Genomic DNA, 24,785 nt, shown 5'->3' on the forward strand with positions numbered 1-24,785 from the left:
TATTTATTTTTAAAGATTTTATTTATTTATTTGAGAGAGAGAATGAGAGAGAGAGCATGAGAGGGGGGAGGGTCAGAGGGAGAAGCAGACTCGCTGCCGAGCAGGGAGCCCGATGCGGGACTCCAGGATCATGACCTGAGCTGAAGGCAGTCGCTTAACCAACTGAGCCACCCAGGCGCCCTATCTCATAGTTTTAGATGCTTGAAGTCTTAAGTCAGGTGTCAGCAGGTCTTTGATCCCTCTCTGAAGGCTCTGGGGGAGGATCCTTTCTTACCTTTTCCCAACTTCTGCTGGTTGCCAACAATCCTTGGAGTTCCATGGTTTATAGCAGTAGCATTCTAATCTCTGCCTCTGTCTTCACATGGCCATCTGCCCTCTGTGTGTGTTTGTGTACCCCTCTTTTCTCTTGTAAGAGCACCAGCCATTGGGTTATGGCCCATCCAAAGCCAGCATGACTTCATCTTAATTAGTTACATATGCAGACTGTCACATTCAAACCAAGTCACATTCTGAGGTTCTGGGCACATATGATTTTGTAAGGAAATTATTCAACTCAGTACTGGGTGTTGGGCCCATAATATTATAAATTCCTTGAGGGTAGGGACCCTGGATTTCTGTTCATCCTTATACTTTACAGTACCTAGCAGAGTTATTTCCTGGGTTTAATGCAATAAATTTTTATTTATTCTTTTGGGGAAAGTTTTGGTGGTCAAGCAGTAAAAGAAAGAACACATTTGCACTGAAATATGTAGCAGAAACTTTCATCATATAAAGGAAAAGACAATAAGCCAATCAGAGCAACTAGTCACATGACAGATTAATTTCTCCCCATAGGAAAATGTAATTCAAGACTTAATTTCTATGTAATACTCTCAAAGCACCAAAGGAATGTGTTAATAACAAGAAGGTATCCTGAGTCAAATCTGGGGTATTTCCAATCACTTTGGAAAACTGAAGCATCTTTTTCCTTCTGTATTATTACCTAAGATATATCTACCTTACTATCAATGTTGATTTTATTTTCATGGAATTATAGAATCTTTAGACCTGAAGGAAAGTTTATAACACCGGATGAAACTCTTTCAACTTACTTAATACTTGAATCCCCCTATGTCATCCCAGGTCCTTATCGAGCCTACAAGTAGCAATGGTTTCTTCCTAGAATATAAATACCTTGATAACAGGGATTATGCTCTCTTTTCATCTATTTTATGCCCAGCACCTACTATAGTAGGAGGCATAGGATAGGTATACAACACTTATCTGTTCAATGAATAAATGTATGTCAAATCATAGATTTTTCGGAGGGTGCTAGAGAGTTGTTGGGTGCTGGATCAGATAATATACAATGGAGATTGGTTCCAGGATTTGTTGTTAATACCTTTACTTTTGCACTGTTTTGGCCACACACATACACTAATGTAATGTAAAATTGCAAGCTGTAACAGTCCCTGACTCTGACCCCAACTTTAAAACATCCATCCAAGGAGGCAAAACTAAACTTTTATCCATGCTTTGTATTTGCAGTTTTCCCATCTACAGTAGCTCCCCACTCAGGTGACCTACAGTTCAGTTTAATGGTCCCGTGCCTACAAGAACTGGCTGGGGTGGAGAGTGACAACAATTAAGAGGGGGTAAGAGACCAGTTTGATTCCCAAAAAAAGGCCTGGACTAAAACACTATATTCACTCTCTGCTGATGGCACAAGGGAAGTCTAGTGGTGAACACAGGAAGCCTTCTCTTTGGGATGGTACCTACCTTGACAGCATTTTTAGTAAATGAACAAAATTCACAATTCCCAATGTGACGTGTCCTTCCAACATGCTCCCATATCTTGTGCTTCTCTTTTTACAACACTCTTCACAGTTGTGATTATTTTAATATCTGCCTTCCTTCTAAAGAGTACACTCCACGGGACAGGAACTCTGCATGTCTGTCCACGGCCACATCCCTAGTGTTCAGTGTAGGGCACAGTATGTAAAAGATAACCATATGTTTTGTGGAGTTAAATTTAACTGAGTCTCATTGTTGATCCCAAAAGACGGGCTTCCCTCCCAGATGAATCAATCAATCAATCCAAAAGACAAGTTACTTTCCAAATTACAGTAAAAAACACCAACTCCACATTCCCTTAAAATGGTTCTTTAATTGGGCTTCTCTGCAGCTTTTCAGTCTTCTGCAAAGTATGTTTTATGTTGCTATTCTTTATGCATCTTGACAGATAAAGAAAGTCACCCCAAATCGTGTATCTTCTGAGAAGCAATTTAGTTTGGCTCCTTTACTTATAGATTAGAAAGTGGTCTTGATTAAAACAATAAATATTAAACAAAAACAATAGAGATTCAAATTATCTATTAGTAAGTAAAGAAGAAGCAGCGTTCAATTAAATAAGTTTAATTGATTTGATGGGAGATGATTGCTTATAAGTTAAAACCACAGGTTATTTTGGGCTTTGGACTGAAAATGGAACAGTTTCTTATTTTAATCAGCAACTTTGGCCTTGTAGGCTGGTGTGGAGATGTGAGAAATAGTTACATTTGGGTATCTTCCAACACCACCACTGGATATTTAGCATTTTCAAAAGGCTTTGACTTATTTGTTAAGGAACCAGGAAAAAAAAAAATCACATTCCTCGAAAACTCCCTTCTCTGGATGTCTTCCTTTGGATAGGGAGCCAGTTTTATACTCTCTGTTCAGTTTTCAACCTTCCCTCCCATGTAGTTATAAGTTGCCCGGTAAATGTTTATCAGATCGAATTGAATCTCTTTTTCTACAGAGAATTTCAATATTATTCATCTCGAAAATGTAAGAAATAATAGCTTTCCTTTCTATTCCAGTCAAAAGTCAATATGAGGGAAGGGGTAACTGGGAGTGACTAATCAGTCATGTTCATAGGGGTTCCAAAACAAACGAAGATCAGAAAATGCATAGGAAGAGATTTGATTCAGACCTGTGATTCAAAACTGGATTAGCAACTCATATTTGTGATCACGCATTTTTGTCTGATGACTATTCTGATCTTAACTAATGAGTAGCTCCAGTCACGCTAATATATGACTCAGTGAACAGTGCAAATGACTTAATGTGACAGTTAAGATCTAGAACTCCCTAACTCTGGGGTTGCCGTAGTATTTCCCACAACACAGGAGACAAGTGGAAATTATTGTGCTCAACATTGTTTCAGTTAAAATGCACTAAATATTCTTTTGAGTTAAAATCATTATGACTGTGAAGACTTGAACATTTTAAATAGGAAAAGGATGAAAAGAAACATATTAACTCCTTTTAAAATCACCTCAACACAGACTTTTATTGAGTTGAGTGACCCAGTACTTTCCAGTCTAGAACTTTTTCAGAGCTCTCCAAATCTGTAGTTCATTCAGTTTCTACTTGCATTAGTTATCTCTTCCTGTATGACAAGACTGCCACAAACTGAATGGTTTAGAAAACATACATTTACTATCTTACCATTTTTCTGGGTCAGAACTCCAGGCTTGGTTTAGCTGTATCTTCTGCTTTAGAGTTTCACAAGGATGCAAGAAAGGCATCAGCTAGGTCTGGAGTTTCATATGGCTTTGGCTGAGAAAGGATCCTCCTCAAAGCTCACACCATTATTGGCAGAATTCAGTTCTTTACATCATCTAGGGCTGAGGGTCTCAGTTTTGTGCTGTCAGCCAGAGGCTGCCCTCAGTTCCTTCCTTGCCACATGGACCTCTCCATGATGGCCACTTGCTTCATCAAAGTCAGCAAGGGAAAGTGTCCTAGCAAGAGGGGCATTTAATCTTGTATAATAAAATCAGGGGAGTGACATCCTTTCACTTCTGCCATAATATATTGATTAGGAGCAAACTTTTAGTCCTGTCCACACTCAAGGGGAGGGGTGACACAAGGGTGTATACCTGGAGGCTGGGGCAACTGGGAGTCATCCTACAGTCTTCTACCACATGTGTCCATGAAGTGACAGTCAGTGGCTCTTGCCTGGTTTGTGGCTCTGAGCCAAAAGAGCCAAGAAACCTGTTGCTTGATTTTTAGGGGTGGCAAATTTTCAATCCAAAGTGTATGTTTCTAGTGGTCCCTAGAATTAGGCTTCATGGATTGGTAAAATTTGGTTGAGAAGAGAGAGAGGAAAAAAAAAAAAAAGGAAAAATGAGGAAATGATATAGGATTGCCAACTTTTATTTCACTGAAAATATATAAAGGTAAAACAAAAAGCTAATACAATTTTTTAAACAGAATGATCAAATACCAACTAAACAGTAAAGACAAAATCTCAGAATGATGAATATTTCTTTTTAACAAATACACTTTTATTTAAAAATTACAGATTTTTATTTTTCTCTTTTCACTACAGAGCGGTGAAAAGTACGCCTCTGCTCTTCACCATTTTTCAGATGGTCATTTGAGAACTATTGTAATGTAGCAATGAGATTTTTTTCTTTAATAATTTAGGAAGTTTAACATGCTTAACTCCTAAAGAAATTAACTAGATTTATAACTTAAATATGGAGCAAAATGAAACTTTTAGATATGAAAGTGAACAGAGACCATTAAAGGAAGCAGATGGAATAGACGATAGCAGATGCCAAAAAGAAATGAGCAGAAAGTAGGGCACTGAATTTGGCTCTAAGGTCTTTGGCCATCAAGTTTCCTTATGTAGATGACAAGTTTGGATAAGAGAATGTGTGACTCTAACTGAGAAGAGATTTTTTTTTTTCCACTTGAACTCGATCAGAATTTAGCCCCTAAGTTTTTCTGTGAAGGAATCGTCTTCCTTGTAGTTTTACAGAATTTTTAAGCAATGCCTTTTAAACAGAGGAAGTAATATTTCTTCAGACTTCTCCCTTCTTATTCTTTTCACCCTTTTATTAATTATCATATTACTCATTGTAGGTAGAGTGGGTACAAGAGAGAAAGGCTGAGTAAGTGCTCAGAGACAATGTCTTGTCCCAGGAATACACAGTTTCTGATGATCCTCCCCAATATAAAGCAGAACCTAGAGGATTTAAGTAAAGGTGTTGGGAATAGAAAGTGGCTTAATTGACTACGATTTCTTCTGTCTCTATGAAATATGATAATTTAGAAAAACCTTGTTGAAGTACAATTAATATGTGGTAACCTTTTAAAGGCTAATTTACCTTCCTTTGCTTTTAATATATTATATTGGATAGGAGAGCATGTTACGCAATTGGCCTAAGACAAAGAAAGAGGAGAAAGATTCAGTGATGAAGATGCCAGTGGTTTAGAGTGAATGAGAAAGGCAAGAGGAAAATGAACAAAGAGTTCCAGGCAGGCAAGAGAAACACAGCTAGAAAAACTCTCCTGGGAGAAAAGAAGAGGGAGAATCACAGAATCAAAGCTTAGCCAGTCATCATAAAAAAAAAAATCAAAACCAAAAAAAACCCAGAAGAGTGGAATTCAGACAATCTTTGAAGAGCATGATTCAGGAAGGTATTATAGGGGTCAGTTAAAAATTTTGTATAAAAAACAGAACAGGTTATTAGACACTAATTGATTTTTTTTTTCTGGCCCTGAGACTCTTCGAGGGGCTGACTTCCAGATATGCTCTTTGATAAGCTGAACTCTTTGTGATAGAAATAGTTGGGTGAATCATTTGATTGCTATAGCAATTTAAAAGTTAGACTAAAAGTGGAATTACCTTTGTTCCATTTCTGTATGAGTGGGAATTGGATTTGGTAAGGCTAGTAATGATGTATAAAAGACTTGCTATTATATTCATTGTTCACTTCTTTGAAATCCAAACATGCAAGGTAGTACAACAAACTAGCGCAAGATGATCTCTATCAGTAAAATCACCAACATTTATATGTTCACTGTTCCCAAGAGATCTTTATGAGGCAGAACAATAGAGAACTTTTGGAACTGAAGACACAGTTTTTTATCAAGAGCTCATAAAACCAAAGTCTCAAACTTCAGGATGCATAACATTTTGTGGGAGATTGGAACCTTTTTGATGTAAAGAAGAGACTCAGAGATTCCAACTCATTCAGCTGGGAGAAGCTCTAGAACATAAAAGTGTTACAGACTCTCAGGGTGAGTCTAATGGGTTGTAGTCAAAGGCTCACACTCTGTGAGACATTTTCTTAGAAGAAATACCACCTTAAATTAGTCTGGAGGTAATTCTTTGGTTGCCAATTTCTAGGTAGGCAAGGACTCTAGAATTCCTTTTAAGAACTGTCATTTATTGAGTACCACTATACTTGGTATTTTTCATATATTTATGTGCAATTGGATCTCACTATAGATGTTTAAGGACTGTCATAGTATATTAAATTTTCAGACAGATATACAAGCTGAGAGAGGTTTAGTGAATTTTTCATGGCCACAGAGATATTAAGTGATGAAATTATTATTCAAAGTTAGTTCTGATTCCAAACACTGTAATCACCCTATACTGGCCATCAAGTTTCCTTATGTCTCCCAGAATGCCTCCCTGATACTAACTGCTAATATAAGTGCATTTGGAGTTATCAGAGAAGATGGTAAAAATAAATCTGTAAATTACTGCTTACCCCAGATAATAGAGTATACCATCCGATGAGTTAATCCCACAACCCATCTGATGAGTTAATCATGCTGTTATGGGTCATTGGTAAGTTCTATTTTATTCATTAAAGGCTTATTGAGTGTCAACTATAAACAAACATTGTTATGGATACTGGACAGTCCAGCAAGACAAAGTCCATGCCTTCTGGAATTTTCCACAATGCATTTATAGCATCTCTGTCATTAAAAGCCACCATCCAGATCTCTGGATTCCCAGTCTTAGGTCTGCAATACTATTCAGAGCCAGAGTAATATTATGTTAATGCCCAGCAAAGAGCATTTTTCCATCTTGGTAAATGACACAGAAAATCTATTACTTCTAAATACAAAATTCAACTTGTATCTGTACACTTCTGCACTTCTACTTGGTCCAAGTTGCCATTATCTCTCACCTGAATTAATACAATAACATCCTACCAACCATTCTTTCTGATTCCACTTTTGCTTCTGTCCAAAGCATTTCCTACATAGCAGCATACTGAGTTAACAGAATTAACTTTCCAAAGGCTAGATTGACTCTGGGTATGTCACTACTTCAATCCCTTCAATGGATTTCAATTGCTCTTAGCATAGAACTTATACTCCTTACAAAGGCCTACCAAACCCCGTATAATACAGAACCCAACTCTTCAAACTCATTGCAAAATGTCTCCCTATTGCTTGCAATTCTTCAGTCATTCCAGCTTCTTTATTTCTGATCCAGCAAGCCAAGCACTTTTCTGTTTTCAGGGCTTTGGATTTATTTCCTCTGCCTGGGGTATTCTTCCCCCACAAGATCCATATTCCCCATGCAGAGTTCACTATAGTGCCCATGGCACCCAGTACAATGTCTAACACATAGAAGGTACTTGATTAATATGTACAGTGTGAAGGAACAAAAGTTCAAGATTTTAAATCCTTACTATAAATCACTACTCATCACAAAATGATACCATAGAGCTTTCTGAGATGAATAAAAAGGCAAAATGTCTCCAGGTAACTTATCAATCATCATATAAGAAATGCTGGAAATTTTCAAAAAGAACTATTTCAAAGTGAAAAAAAATAAATAAATGAAAAAGGAATTAAAGCTAAACTGAAAATCTTAGGCAGAACATTTCCCTTTTCCCCATTCCCAGCACACTTTGCAAGCTTATTCAAATTGCAATTTATTCACCTGCTCACTCACTTACCTTTACATTATATTTGTTTTTAGTATCTACATCTAAAAAAAAGAGAGAGAAGATTAAGAAAAGTATTTATTTTGCTTTGCTGCCAAGGATTTTTTTTTTCCTTCCAAGAATTTTAGCATGAAGAAGAAAAGTTATGACAGGGACAAAAATAAGTCTCAGTGCAAAGTTGAGAGGGGAATGTACCATGTGAGAGATCTATTGATAAAATGCTTTGGGAGATCAGAAAGGGGAGAAGAACCTTACAGAGGAGATGGGGGTTAGTTTTATAATTTGACCTCACAAGACAAAGGACTCAAAGAGCAAAGATAGATACATCCTAAGTAGAGGGACATATGAGAAAGGTAAACAAGAAAGAAGTCTGGGCAAGTTTGGTTTTTCTGGAACATAAGAGGTCAAGAGAAGTAGTGAAAAATAAAAACAGATAAGGATTGAGTTTGATTGTATACCATCCTGACAAAAATTACAGGGAACTGAATTTGAATTCTGTGATTAATAAGCATTATTTTGAGCAAGGAGTGGGGTTACTAATGCTCTGCTTGCAGGAAATAAACCTGGGTAATCTCTCTTAATTAAAAAAATGTTACTTTTCATTGACATATAATTCACAAAATATGAAATTCATTATTTTAATATGTGTAGTTTGGTGGTTTTTAATATATCCACAACCATTACCATAGCTAATTTGAGAACATTTTTCTCACCCCAAAAAACACCCAAACCCATGAAGCAGCCACTTCTTATTACTCCCATCTTCCCAGCTCCTGACAAACACCAATCCACTTTCTGTCTCTCTGGAGTTGCCTATTCTCAACATTTCATATAAATGGAATCATATAACATATGACCTTTTCTGACTGGTTTCTTCCACTTAATATAATGTTTTAAAGTTTATTCATGATATGTTGTGTACCAGAACTTCATTCCTTTTTATGTCTAATACTCCACTGTGTGAATATCCTACATTTTAATTGTTTATTCCTCAGTTGATGGACATCTTTTTAACTTTTTGGCCATTATGAGTAATACAGCTGTGAATATTCATGTAAAAGTTTTGTATGAACATGTGCTTTCAATTCTCTTGGGCGTACACTAGGAGTATGCTGTGGTCAGCATGTAGAAATGGGATGGACACCACCCACCCAAAATTTGGTTTGCATATCAAGACAGATAACGCAACACACATACTGAGAAGGTATAAGAAGTTTCATTATAATGAGGCTTTCTAGGAAGATCAGGGCAGATCTCTCAAGCTGGTCCAAATATTGCTTAAAAGAGAGAGAGAGAAAAGGCTTGGGGGTTTGATTGTGCTTAGGAAGTGGAGCCAAGATGATGGTTTCCACAGGAGGGAAGAAGGATGAGTGGTTTGAATCTCCCAGTAGTGCCAAAAGAGAGGATAGTCATGCCTTCTTATCCGTTTACCCAGATGTGGGGTATAGGGGGAAGAGGAAGGGGTTAAGACTTAAAAGATGTCAACAAACATCAAAAAAAATGGAGTCAGACTATTACAGAGTAGAGTTGCTTAGTTAATACGATAATTTTTTGTTCAGCTTTTTAGGGAATTGTCAAACTGTTTTCTACAGTGACTGCACCATTTCAATGATTAGTGATGTTGAGCATCTTCGTATGTGTTATTGGCCTTTTGCATATCTTCTTTGGAGAAAATGTTCATTCAAAGCCTTTGACGATTTTTAAATTGGGTTGTTTGTCTTTCTGTTGTTGCGTGGTAAGTGGTCTTTGTATATTATGGATACAAGACCCTTATCACATCTATGATTCACAGATATTTTCTCCTATTCTGTGAGTTGTCTTTTCACTTTCTTTGTAATGTCCTTTGATGCAAAAAAGTTTCAAATTTTACTGAAGTCCAATTTATTTTTTTCCGGTCATTGCTTTTGTGGTCATATCACAAAAGTCATTGCCTAATCTAACATCCCTAAGATTTATACCTATGTTTTATTCTAAGATTTTTATTTATAATATTCACACTTATACTATAATATACACTCTTACATGGTCTTTTATCCATTGTGAGTTATATTTTGTATATGGTTTCAGTTAGGGGGTCCATATTCATTATTTTGCATGTAGATATCTAAAACCTATGTAATCTTGATGTTCATGAGGGTTATATCATCAGTTTGCAAACATCCTTATTTCTGTGATAGTCCCTGTAAACTGTAACTGATTCTTTAAGTTCTGCCAAATGGAAGTCAGTTATAGAGAGTTTTATTTTGTTTGCTTTCATGGCCAAGAACTGTCATAGTCTTAGGCTACTTCATTTTCTCTGTAGTACAGTAATGAGGATGGGTAAGTGGCTTTTTTTCTAAACCACTTTTCAACAGGAAACTAAGTTTGTCATTTCATGAGAGTTACTGATCATAGCAGTGACCAGCGGAGAATGACAGACTATTCTGGGTGTGTCACTAGTCTCGCTCCCAGCTAACTGGTTCATTGATGCACAGTGGTCAGCCTCAAGATGTGCGCAATTTAAATTCTTGTTGAAACAAAATTAGAAATAACTATAAGCCATGGACCTACAGAGTTGCTTTGGAATACTCTAAACCGTGACTGTTCTATCCCCATTTGCCATCACATTTTAACAAGCGATTTCTTTAATCTCTTCTCTTCTCTGCCCTGGAGTCAGACACTGTTTGGTATCAGTAAAGCTGGTCACATAACACATACATAGCCTCTAAGCAGTGTTCTGTTTTCATATTCCCTCTGGGGCCTAAGAATTAGAGTCAGAAAGGCATAATAAATGGTCCTTTCACTTATTAGTTGTATGACTTAGTCTCACTAAGTCTTAGACTTAGTCTAAGTCTGTGTCCTTGTCTGTAAAAAAAAAAAAAAAAGAAAAGAAAAGAAAAAGAAGAAACGAAAAAAAGGCAATGATACTATCCTTACATAGTGGTTATAAAGAGGAAAAGAGATGAGCCGTGGTACAAAGCCATGGTACAAAGTACTAACCCAAAACCTAACACTAAAAACACATTGGTTAGTGTTAAATTCATGTTGCTATAAGGATAAAACATAATTTTTATTAGCATTTCTAAGAACAAATTAACAATTAAAGTTTTTGAATGAAGATGTTAACCATGAATATAGCCAGTTCATGTATTATACTAATAAAGCAGAACTAGTTTCTCTGCTCTTTTTCTTTCTATTCATCAGCTTGCTAGTCTTTAGATTTTAGGTTTTTATCCTGGATAAAAAGTAAAAGGCATATGTAGTTCTATAAATTTTGTGTTTATTACTTTCTTCTATTAGAAGCAACGGCCACAAATTGAGAAGGGTATTGTGAATTTTGTATGTACTTAAAATTTACCATCTGGAAGGTAACATTATTCCCTGGAGTGGAAAATACCCACAGGGTGCTCTTTGACTCATCTCATCAAAGGCTCACCTCTCACTGAGCTAGGAAAATAATTTCCAGATGGAAGTCAGCACCCTACAACAGCTGTGCCTTCCCTGCATTGCATAGAGATTGCTAATCCAGTCTGGACAGGGAATCCTTGAGCACTCACATCACATGAGATGTTTGTTTTTTCCCACCAAAGCTTTATGAACTCATCATTTGCCTTCTCTAATCCATTCAACACCAAGGGAACATATATCTTTACTCGAAGTTAGCCGGGGCTCCCAGAAAAAGAGGGCCATTTGGACATGGCAGATTAAAGACACAAGCATCCAACCTATCTTCCGCTCTCCATGGTCTGGATTTCTCTGTCCACTCAGTAACAAATGTTGAGTAGTAATTATCTTTCTCCTAACTTGCTTTCAAATGTCTGGAGAGTGTACATATTCCCATGGGAGTGCAACAGGTTGGAGAAGTATAAAAAGGGGAAGGAAAGAGTGGGTCTCTTCTGATATCAGCCATTAACGAGGCTACATGGGCTTGCCAGTTAACAAATCAAGCTGCCTCAGTTTCCTCACCAACAAAATGAAGGAAGTCAAGTAGAAAACTTGTAAGATTTCTTCCAACTCTAAATTCTAAACTCTAAACTCTAAACTCCAATTCCAAACTCTAAATTCTGTATGTAATTAAGAAGAAATAGCCTTTGTCTTAGCATAAAATTTATGAGATTAAATGACATCAGTATACAGTCTTGGCCAGTAAACAGCAACCAAAGTGGGGGAAAAATCAGTGATGAGTAATGATTTTCAAGAAATGCTTGTAGAAATGGATGACAGGAAGCGTCTAACTAAAGCTCAAGAAAAATGAATGTTAATTATAAAGAAAGTTCAATGCTAAATATTCAAGAGAGAAGAACAATAGGCTTCAGGTGCTCTTTCTTATCCCACATGCTGAAATGCCCCTGTAGCTTTTCTGGTACAGTAAAGATATTCCAGAAGAGACTTGGCTCAATACAAGTACACTGAACCACAAAATAACATGAAATTCATAGGCAATTTAAATGTCTTTTAGCTGGTGGATATGTTAATTTCAGTGGCGGCATCTTGAAGACAGTTTTTCTGTACCAATGTGTCATAAAATTGCATTCCAAGTAATTTGTTATGAATTGGATAAGTATTTACTCCGTTCTGAACTTTGGACATCTACTTAACACTTTTATATCTGAGCATGGTTTGTATGTGTGTATTGTTACCATTTACATGTGTAAGTTCCCTGATGGCCGTTAACAAATTTGATTCTACTGTTACTCCCACTGAGAACTAGCTCCAGTCTGGTCAAAGGGATATCATTCCAAAAACTATAACCGATTTTCTCTCATTATTTTGGAGTCAAGAAACTAGTCAAGATAAACAATGGACATTTGGGGAAAGACTACTCTGATTGTGCTGATTTCCTGAATTCTTTTTCGTTGCTAAACCGTTGTCCAGATGATTTTGATGAATTCTTTGGCAAAAACATTATCCTACATTTACACCAAAGATTCCCTTTGTTTTATTTATTTCTACCACTATGGCATGGTGCAAAGATTTTCTTCAGTTCTTCCTTTTGTGAGTAAAATGTATATACTTCCTCTTGCACTTCTGTAATGTACCACCAATAACATTATTAATCAGCCTGTCTAGTTCAGATTTTCTTGAGGACATATGACACCTATAGCTTGTAAGATATCACCCACAGGAAATGACAGTTCACAGATTATCAAAATGCAGGAGTCTTCCTTCTACTGCACCATATTATGTTTGCATGACGATGGGTTGGGGAGTTCCATATATGTTGTGATTTTGTAAAGTCTTTTGACCTATCATTTCAAGGTTCTCATCCATCAAATGGGGATGATGAAACTTTATCTGTCATTCTTGATGGTTGTGAGGATCAGGTAAGAAATGTGCTAAAAAGCCATGGAAACTATATAACCCTGAACAATGTCCACTAATGATTTAGACTTGTTATGCACGATGATTTAGTATCTATATGATTTTGCCTTTTTTATATCGTAATGGTAAAAAAAAAAAAAGACGTCATAGTTTAGTGTCAGACAGCTGTGCGTACAATGGCTCATTTTATCACTATTTGATCTTGGGTAATTTGCCTTGTTTCTCTAACCTCAGCTTTCCCATCTGTAAAATGGACATAAGAATGACTAAGTATTCTGAAGGTATAACTGGGATAATGCATACTTAGCCTGACACAGAGTAGGTACTGTAATACTAGATATAGATATCTATGTAATAGATATATTGATAGGTAAAGATATCAATAATAGACTTGGAAAGTAAGTGGGGAGAATAAGCCTTGATACAAATTTCCTTAAACAGAAGAATACAAGTGACATTTAATGTTTTCAATTAATAAAATGCCTTACTCACATCCAGCATCTTATTGGGACAGGGAAGAGTGCTTATAATTCAATAACATGCTTTCTAGGCATGTTGATGGTTTGGTCTAAGGCCATAGGGTGCAAGAGCCAAGAGGGTTTGAGTGTCTCTTCCTAGAACTTGCCTATTTGGGGATCCAAGTCAACCTCAGAGAATTATGTCCTCCCATGTCCATTCTAGGTACTGCTGAAACATGAGAAGGGACAGGTCAACCCTATCCAGTCAGACACTCCAGATGAAATCCCTTCCCTCAGATCCCTTCTTATCATGCCAAAAGGTTCCATTCTGTGTCATCCTTTTGGGTTTCTCTGAGGCTCAAATAAAACAAAGAAACAAAAAAGAGGTGGCAATAGTTCATTGGAATGCAAAGGTACAGACCAGGGGATCCTTTTATCTAGTAGTTTTTCATGGCTCACAATTACTATCCATGCCGATTAGAGCAAGATAAATGTCTTTCCATGTGGTAAGAACTGAGACACAGCTGCTCCTTTACTACTAGTCGTTTGTGTCCGTGATTTGTCTGAGGTTTTTCATCTATTATTTCACCCAGGATAGAAACATTTAACAGAAAAAGAAGGTATCCCTGTGACTGACACAAATTAACACGTGAAATATGGGTCAGCATGCAACTCCGACTATTATTCTATCGCGCATTAGCAAACTGGAGATTTCATTACCCAGCACAGTTCCCTGAAGATCTAAGAGAAAAATGATGTGGGTGAATCACAGAGAAATATTAGAGAGAAGATGATGAAGAAGGGAGCTCAGGGAGGTGGAGAGAGCAGAGTTGCAGCAAGGAAATGTGCATTAGACAGTGAATTATGCTTCAATTTTAATCTTTCCACCTACACTCCGTATGGTCTCTCCATGTGGCTCATTTTTGCTCTGACTTTTTTTAAAGTAACTTAAAATTATAAATTGGAGAGTTTTGTTTTCTGAAGGGACATAAAGTTAGATGCCTATAAAGGGACTGAAAGGTCAGATTTGGGTGATTGTTCATTGTATCAGATGACAAACAGACCTTTAAGCAAATCCTTGTTCTCCAGAATGCCACACCTGCATGCTCCTCCCACTGAAGGTCTTTGCCTCTGTTTAAGAGCATTGTAACTACAGCTCAGGACCCAGGGATATCAGAAACCCAACAGATACTCTATCGTTTGACAAAGACTTATCACCGTGGAGCAAGGAGCCTGCCCTTTATCAAAGAAGAGACATGCAAGACACAGAGAGGTTAAAAAATAAACTCAGAATTACAAATCTTTTAGTTGGAAATGGATTGCAGCTCTTTTTCTTCCTCTTCTTTAATTTAGGGATTTATGCTGGAGCATTTAAGTGGGTAAATTCTTGTCAGCCTATTTTGATTTGGGAAATGAATCTTAGTACAGTTGTAGAAAGCCAACAAATGGGACCCCTACAAATTTCAAAAGCATACACATGTGTGAGATATTGCATGGGTGAGTGTATTTGTGAGTATATACCTGCATATAATTGTGAGCATGTGTGAATGTTGAGTGTAAATGTGTAAGTATGCATGAACGGTGTGCATCTACACATTCCAGTGTGTGTGAATTGTGCAGGTTTGTGTGTGGGTATATGAGTGTGTGTGTGTGTCTCATTGTGGATTATAATTCAGTCACTGTGACTTATCTTCACTTGTAATGATCATGTAGCAGGCATAATTTATATAATGTTTTGTGAGATCTACAGTGCTATACATTTCATTATGATGGAAACCTGCTTAAAACCATAATTTTAAAGTTTTAAGAATGGAACAGCACAAGTCTATCGCCCTACCATCTGAATGTCTGTATGTGGTTAAGTCCCATCTAGAACATTTACATATGTATACGTATGAAACGGAACTTTTACATACTCTCTGTCCTTCCTAGCTCATGAGCTTTGCTTTCTCAAATAATCTGAAGAGACATCTTTAGTAACATTAAAAATGAACTCCTTTGCCCATTTATCCCCCACCCCAACTTGGCATCAGTAACCATAGCCATTCTTGCTAAGATTTCTCTGTTAATATTTTTCAGTTTTGGAAGAAGATACTCCTTTCTGTGCAGAAAACTGGATTTATGAAGGTGTTTCAAATAGTATGGTTCTCATTTCTCAAAACATATTTGCTATAATATTCCAGGAAAGCACATCCTCTTGTTGGTGACCTCTTAAATTCTCTTAAAAGATAAAACTGAGGTATATTAAAAATTTTAAGGATTTTTAAGCAAAAATTGATTTGAATGGGGTAGGATTCAATCTAGCAGACAGGAAGGAGCTCTGAGGAGCTATAGAAAATGAAAGACTTTTATAGGCAGAAAGGAGCAGGAACAAGGAAGTTATACTGTCAAAAAAATGGGTTGGCTATTGCAAGGGTTACTTTCCTATAGGGGATGGCAGAGGTTTATCAGGCAGATTACCTAACTAGTACTGATCAGGCTACTCCTGATGGAATGGTTTAAGATTCCACTTCTGGGAGAGCCAGAAGTGTAACTAGGGACATGCAGCTAAGCATAGAAGACTCCATTTGGGCCTGTTACCTTGTTTTAACAATTCTATAATTTATTTCAATAGCAATCCTTTCAGTGCAATAAAAATTTCCCCTAGTTTTAACAGATCTTTTTCAATCCCAGTGGTGTGAATATATCTGCACAGAACATAGATGCTGGTTGGGGGTATATGCAGCTTACTCTAAAATATCAAAATGAACAAACAAAAAACAAGTTTTAAACAAAGGAGAGGCTCCAGCTTCTTAGGAAATTTCTTAGGAAATTTCATCTAGCTTCAAGGGTCATTAAATACCAAAGAAAGTTCTTGTATGTTTAATCAGAAGGAATACTTTGGATTGAGTTGAGTCAATATTAAACCCTTTGATTTTCTCAAATGTCACACTTTGTATAAATTGGAGGTGTTTAGAAGGAGGATGGCAAGCAGTGTTTGGAATTTTAGTTTATGGTTGGGAAGTTTTTATCACAAGCCTGAAGGCTTTTTCTTTATTTGGATTCCTTTTTGTTGACGTATGGAGGCTAAGAGTCTATCAGAGACTAAGAAAATTGCTGCAGTGAAATGTGTGTTTCAGTTGAGAATTGTTATTGAGAGAGAACCATGCACTAAGTCAGGGTGCCTTTGAACCCTTGATTAATTTTTTGGCATGTGCGCAGTCTTTGTTAAAGCCAGTGTATGCACACCTATGTACATAATTTAAGAGACTTAGGTTTTGAAGGAGCTGGGAAATCTTAGGACTCTGCATACAGTGGATATACCCTGAATTCTTGCTTATTGAGTGTCTGACTGGTCCCATGGTTCTTGGTTTTTTTTTTTTTTTTTTGAGATATGCATTCTTTAAAAAATGTGATAAAACTAATCCTGAGAAAAAGCCACATATAAACTTATACACAATTTTATATAAAATGGCCAAGGAATTAAGGATCCACTAAAGCCTATCTGCACTCTCTCCCATACCAATTCAATTCCTTTTTTTCACACAAGCAGAAGCTGAGACCTAGAGGTCAAATGAGTAAAGGGCCTGGGGTAAATAATAGGGAATAGGGAGGCCTGTGGCAAGTTGAAGAGCACATAAATCTCCTAAAGGGGGGTCTTCACTCCAGCCAGTTGTTGGCAGGTGGGAAAGCAGACCCAGTGCCATCAGATTTCCTGGTAAGTCAAGAGAAGTCTCTAAGAAACATTTGCTTGAATGTTAAATTTCTTAATTTTAAATAGCAACAACTCATTCCAGTTATTAAAAAAATATATTGAACTAGCCAAACAAAGAAACAAAAAAAAAATAAAACTATCCTAACAGCCTGTTTCTAGATATAGGCCAACAGTTATTTCTCTTTCAAATACTGTACTTCATATATGTTGAGATTGTCCCATTCATATTATAAATATTCATTAAGCTTTATTATATTCAAAACCCTGGGCCAAGCTCTGTAAAAAGAATAAAGATGGATACAAGAATATTTGCTATCCCTGAAATTAATGCAGGAATCTTAATACATAATAGACAAAAAAGGTCATGCAGATGTTTATGTGGAGAAAACATTTAGTAATATAGGAAAAAAAAAACACCTACAATGTGCTGGGTCCTTTGATAGTTTGCTGAATTTCTATCATGTTAACCCACTTGACCTGGCATGCAGCAGGGTTATGCCTCCTGCTAAAGTCCACAATTGTTCTCTCTTTGTTTAGTCTGAAGCCTACTTCAGACCCTTTTTGATTTGATGGTGGAACTGGGGAGGGATACATGCTCCTGTGGACATATGAAACTCTATGGAAAGAGACTTGACAGGAAAAAAAAAAAGAAATAGTCTTCAATCCTCATTTTTTTTTTCCTTTACCTACCCCATAGTGTTACAAATGGAGAGATTCCCCTCCAGCCAGAATCTTTACAACAATAGTAGTGCATGCATAGATCATTCTGCAAATGAAAATATCCAATTCATTCATATTTTAAAACTGACAGAGTATGTTTAAATTCAGCTCTGCAATGCCTGCCCTACACATTATTATTAAGACAAGTATTTGTGAGTGGACTTTCTTTATGTGGAATGAATGTATATTTATGTGTGTGTATGTGTATGTATGTTTCCTTCATGTTTCCAGTTTAGAGGAGTGAATGCATATTTCTTTTCTTGTTTTCTTGGGTTTATAAACTTGAACTTATACAAGGCTCCTAGAGACCATCTCCAAATGTCCATGTGGCTAAAAGTTGACTTAGGTCCTCTCTATCACTCTTCTTTTTGATTCCCCATCATCAGAAGAAACTACCTCTCACCTTGTAGAGTACATGGTAATGCCAGATTTAGGAGTAGGCAGGAGGAGAAATTCTAGCTGAAATTAGAAGGATTGGGGGAGGCAAATACAAGAGAAGCAAGACTAAGGAAGTATCTCATCCAGGGATTTTAGAACCTGGTGGGAAATTAGCATTGGAGATGTAAATGAGGTTAGGGAAATTAAGAGGATTAACTGGCTTGCAGGGATTTATATAAAAATAAAGAAAAGATCACTGAAAACCTTTGGGATCTGCTCCCCCTCAATAGTTAAAGCTGGTTTTGTTCTAGGTAGGTGTGTGTATGTGTGTGTGTGTGTGTTTGTGTGTGTGCACGCATTCCTCTTGTTTTGCCACGACTTCTGATTTGAAAGCCTTGGACCAGTAATTACAAATTGTTCTCAGAGCCTGTTTTGGTTCTTTCTTCCTCACTGTGCACCTATGGCCAGAGGCTAACATCTGAGGAAGCCTGTCTGCCTCATCGCTGTGTTGTAACTTGTATTGTTATTAATGGTCACTGGCTGGAATCTAAGGGAAAGGTGTATTTACAGCCTTCCCAACCATCTAAACTACAGACACTGCCTTAGAAATAATAATTATTATTTTTTTTAAGATTTTATTTATTTATTTGAGAGAGAGAATGAGATAGAGAGAGCATGAGAGGGGGGAGAGTCAGAGAGCGAAGCAGGCTCCCCGCTGAGCAGGGAGCCCGATGCGGGACTCGATCCCGGGACTCCAGGATCATGACCTGAGCTGAAGGCAGTGGCTTAACCAACTGAGCCACCCAGGCGCCCAGAAATAATTATTTTTATGGACAATTCCTCTGTGGTGGCCAGACAGGTTTCGCAGAGCTGGCTGTTCTTTAGTCATGGACTTAAGGGTAAAGTTGAAGCATTGATTGAGCTTTGGACTGTATTGTCTAAGAAATTTTAAACACCAAAATAGTAGGAAAATTCGTGTGAGCAACAACATAGACAACCTTTAACATTTTCAGGGCTAACCCAAGAAAGTCTCAGGTAAACCGGGATGAGATGGTCAGCCACTCTGTAGGTGAGCCCCGAGAATGTAATGGGGTGAAAACACAGGGACTGTTGAGATCTATCCCAACTCCATCCTCTCTGTTAGCCATCTATAACGTGGTGACTGCTCTCACACCTGTCTCGCTGCACTAGCTTCTAGCTCTGCTCCTGCTTCCTCTCTTTGGTGCTTAAACTTACCTGAGACTAGTTAATGCAGCTTGCCATTTCATCTTCAGGCTGGAGGCTGGTTTCTTCCTCCTGTGTTCTGGTTTTTCAGGCCAATATCACTATAAACTAACCTCTGAAATGACCTCAGAATTCTTCTGCCCCAGTCTTCCCCATGAGCGACCTAAGCAAGTATAACAACTCAGCTAAGTCTTGTATGCATCTGTAAACTAGTCTTACCTAGGTTGACTGGACAACCGAAAGAATGCGGCTTTGACTGGGGACAGAGCCCTGCAGATATGTATATCAAAAATAGGTGTTTCTGTTTTAAAAAGTGTACTGGTAACATTTCATTGTATCCGGTATGCAATTATTTTTTTCTAGTCCAGAGGATGGGGGCATAGGCTTTATAAAATACCACTGTTTATGGGAAATGATGCTCACCTGTATGTTGAGTATGGCTGAATGGTGATAATTTAATGTTCTACTTTGATGGAATTATCTTCATAAGTGCTTAATTAAAATGAGTAAAGCAAATGCATTAACCATAACTAATTTAAATTATAACCCAGATGTGAAAACTTATTGCAATATATTATTACATTATTTTTCTTTTCTTTTTTTTTCTTTCAGTTACTAAATTGTGACTGACATCTATGGTGTCTGTTGAATGGAAAGAACTAGGTTTTCTTCTTGGGCTAGATATTTTCAACACTTTAATATTTGTACCATAGAGTAGCGTTGGATCTGTCAGACCTATTGATAAACTGTTTTGGGAGGAAATGATGAACTGGTTCAAGGATTCTAGTAATAGCAGACAATATTGCAAATTTTTGTGACAGTTTTTATCAAAATGGAAATGTTAGAACAACTGACAAGAAAACCAACTGCAGTGGAAGGTTTCAATCAAATCTTTCTCTTTGGGGATTTACAAGGAATTTTCAGTTTGGAGCAAGATTTTCAAGTCTGTTTTAGGGATCATATAGGTAGGTGTGTGTTAACTGCATGACAGAGAAAGAAAGTGTAACAGATTTCACTTCTTCCCAGAATTTTTATATATATTACTTCAACCTGAAGATCCAGCTCCATAAGAATCAAGCCTGACTATTGCCTCCCTTGGTAACCCAGTAGAAGTTCTGGAATTAATTTCCTGCCAAAGGCTTGAGGTTTTTAAGTCTGGAGTGAACTTCTAATACTTACAAGTCCATTAAGCTGTGGCTTTTCCCAAAACTCCCACTGTACGTCTCATATGCCTAGGTTATCTTTTCCTTGTGTTTAGTCCCTCCCCGGTTTCCTGATGGAATTAAAGACCTTCCTTGAATCCCAGCTCAGCTGGGGATCTGACAACCTACCTGACCCTTGAACCATTTTGTCTCCAAGGAGATTTTCTGAAATCATGGGTTTTTCTTTCACTCTGATGTACTTTACTAACCAAAGCAATAACGGTATAACCTACCGGTATCACATCTGCTCTGAGATGGTTCCTGGCATGTTTTCATAACAGAACGTTCTCCTCCGACATGGGTAACAACCCAACTTATGCTGTTACTTTCTGGAACTTGGCTTCTTGGACGGCTCATCTTCCAAATTGACGTGTATCGCTATAGTATCTGAATCCCAGTCTTGCCTGGTCTTAGTTTTCTTTTTTGTTCGTACTGGACTCCATGAACACCCAGCATGTCCTAATACTGAGCACACCTAGGTTATCAAGATGTACCTTTAATAGTTTATTTTGTGGCGAGCTGCTTTGGTGGGCATATTACTGCATCCAGAGAGGGCCTCAGGTATAATGTTAGATCTATGATTTGTTAGCTGTATAACCTTGTCAAGTTATTTAAACTCTGAGCCACTTTTTCCTCATGTTTGAATAATAATAATAATAATAATAATAATAATCCCTAGAACTTTTGTTTTACAAATTAAAAAAAAGTGACATACATAAATAGTCCTTTGTAATCTGCATTAGATATTTCTTTTTGATTTAGGAAAGATATAGTGGATGCTCACAGTAGTATAGGTACTAATCTAGTACTTGCAGTGATGGGGGGAAGTGACGTGATCACAGCCCAGAGATTTTACGGTCTGGAAGGGAAGTAGGATGGTGGCAGTGTTAATTTCAGTATATAGTAGCGGTTTCTGTAGTAACTGTGAGCCATTGCTTGACCTTTGGCCTCTTCAGGCACATGGTACAAATACCTATTAATCATTTTCAGTGATCAGCTTCAGGTGGAGAACACTTCAGCTCTAAGAAGTCTTGTGAAAAGTAAGAACATGACTTTTCTTAAAAGCTACTCGGTGTAAGCAGTATCATAGACAAAGTTCTGCATTGGTAATTTATACCAGTGCATCTTATATTTCCTTTAGTGGGCCTAATTAAAGTAAGATGAGGAAAAAGCGAAAGAAAGGCATAGGATTTTCAAACACAGGAAAATTTTGGGAATGCAAATGTACTTTTAAATGTTTTAAACCTAATAGCTGGCCCTGTGTATAATGAGAATTTTAGAATGTATGTATATTCTCTCTCTTTACCTCCCCCCCCACACGCACACACACATAACCATACATTTGTCCTTTCTCTTATATTCTGATGTTAGCCTTGTTCCAAGAGCTCTTTTTTTTTTTTTTTTTAAGATTTTATTTATTTATTTGACAGAGAGAGACACAGCAAGAGAGGGAACACAAGCAGGGGGAGTGGGAGAGGGAGAAGCAGGCTTCCTGTGGAGCAGGGAGCCCGATGCAGGGCTAGATCCCAGGACAGACACTTGATGACTGAGCCACCCAGGCGCCCCACTGAGCAACCCAGGTGCCCATGTTCCAAGAGCTCTTATGCGAACAAAATGTAAGCAAGAAATTTATCTTGAAATCATACGTGATGGTAGAAAACAAGGTCTCATGTTTGAAAGGTTTCCCCAGGGGCTCATGGTTTAGTTTCACAGTCCATGTTTTTTTGGTGTTCAATGGCAAAAAAGACGTTATGCTTGTCACTGTGGCATGTTCTATGACTTTTGGTTAGGAGATTTACACGGTATCTTTGGTACCATGGGAAGCATCCTCCTGCAATTCTGTCCAGGCTTTCCATACAGTGAAAAGTCAGTCCCTAAGGGTATCACTGAGGTTATGATACAGGTCTGAACTTAATCAAATACAACATTGCGAAAACTTTGAGGATTCCTTTTGAGGCTTCTGGCACTGAATGACTCTCCCATTTTCTCCCTAAAGTTCAATATTTTAACTCTGTTCTCTTGAGGAATAAATAATGGCATGCCTAGTATAGTTTGGCATGCAAAAGTGAATTAAAAGCTTGTAGAAAGTGTGTCCCATTGTTTTCTGCATATCTATGCCTTTTTCACTGCTATGCTTTCCATATTTTAAATTACCAGTATTAACAGCTATTTATTGCAAAATTTAATTATGCATGTTTTTATAGCCTCTATAATATATGGCCATTTCAAAAGGCTTATGAGCATTGAGTTGCAAAAAATACATACCAAGTTATATTTCTTGATGTTGTTTCCTCTTTTCCCCTTCCAGTACCCCAGCTTTTCTTAGCTTGACAAAATCTTACTTGTCCTCAAGAATCCTCTCTCCTAGGAACCTATTTTTTCTCTTCCGTCCTACCAAGTGTGGGTTGTATGACCCTCCTCTGTGTTTCCTGAGCACCCCTTCCACAACTACATTATTTATTCTTTTGTTCATTCACTCCCATATCCTTTCCTTAAACGTATATTGAATGTTTACAATGACCTAGAATTTTCTATATTGATGTTACCTGTTTACAGTAGTCTTCCCCACTGTTTTATAATCATTTAAAATGCAGAGATCGAGTCTGATTTATCTTCTAATCCCCAGGTACCAAGCCGATTCTAGAGACGGTAGATGCTTTTAATAAATGTTTGTTGTACTGAGTCACTGATAGAAGCTGAGGGTAGTTTTACCAAAGGTAATCTAATTACAAGGGTAAATGAGCCAGTGTACTGTGTATTACTATTAAATCATTTGATCATTACGATTTGTAAATATATTCAAAATTGTTCTCTACACTTTCTCTGAATGGGAAGCATACTTACCGCATAAAGCTAAAGCGAAAAAATGGTAGCAGCCTAAATGAAAATGCAAAAGAGTTGGAGGTCTCAAACCTGCAGTTCTTGAGGAATCTACTCCTCAGAATATATTTTGTTTGACTCTTTGATAGGCCCACATAATGTTTTAAAGGACATAAAAGTAGGCAGGTGTTATGCTTACATAAGCATACACACAGCTCACCATCCTGCCTGCCTTCCTGACTGCATATGCTAAATCTACATTCCCTACAGGTGTTTGAGTTTGGGTCCTCTACTCTGTGGTTTACAAAAGGGCTGCCATGAATAAAACCTGCTGCTTTGTCAGCACATCTGTTCCATCGTGATGTCATGGACTTGTTTGGGCAACATCGTACTACCCAAAACAGGCTTTTGTGTCAATGTAACAAATCATTTCTCAGTTAGTCTCTCTTTGGGATGAAAGATACAGTTCATTGGTAAAATATTTCTTAGCAGTGTTTTTCATAAGTGCATACGAACACCCAAATGCATATAGAGTGGTTTCCCCTTATCTGCTCTTTCGCTTTCCATGGTTTCAGTTACCTGTGGTCTCAGTTACCTGCAGTCAACTTCGATCTGGAAGCGGCTGAGTTTCTTCTGCTTCCATAGTATCAGAAGGTCCATAGTAGCCTCACGTTAAGTCACAGTGCCTGCATCTGTCCCCTCACTTCATCTTATCACGTAGGTATTTTATCATTTCACATCATCACGGGAAGGGTGAGTACAGCACAATCAGATATTTTGAGAGAGAGAGAGACCATATTCACATAACTTTTATTATAGTATATTATTATAATTGGTCGATTTTATTATTTGTTATTGTTAATCTCTTAATGAGCCTAATTTATAAATTAAATTTTGTCATAGGTACGTATATAGAGAGGGCAGAGTACAGTATATATCGGGTTCAGTACTGTCTTCAGTTGAAGGCATCCACTGGGGGTCTTGGAATGTCTCCCCTGTGGTTAGGAGGGACTACTCTACATGAATGGAGATATATATATATATATATATTATATATATATATTATATTATATATAATATATATATAATATATATGTACATGATGCCAATTCTCAAAACATGATAAATTATAAATTTATCATACAATTTTGTGTCGACTCTAAATCTTCTCTATATCAGTAGAGGATCTTTTGAATCTCATAAATCAGTTCCTATGAAAATGATAGTTTATTTCAGTTTAAAAGATCAAGTAATATATAGGCAC

General features: G+C 37.2%; 1 protein-coding gene across 25 annotated transcripts in view; it reads left to right on the forward strand.

Moving 5' to 3' along the window:
• Positions 1-24,785, forward strand: part of LRRC4C (leucine rich repeat containing 4C) — a 1,180,850-nt gene that overhangs the window by 374,328 nt on the left and 781,737 nt on the right. The window lies entirely within an intron of this gene.

This window comes from Halichoerus grypus, chromosome 11 (assembly GCF_964656455.1).
Source record: "Halichoerus grypus chromosome 11, mHalGry1.hap1.1, whole genome shotgun sequence".
NCBI lineage: Eukaryota > Metazoa > Chordata > Mammalia > Carnivora > Phocidae > Halichoerus > Halichoerus grypus.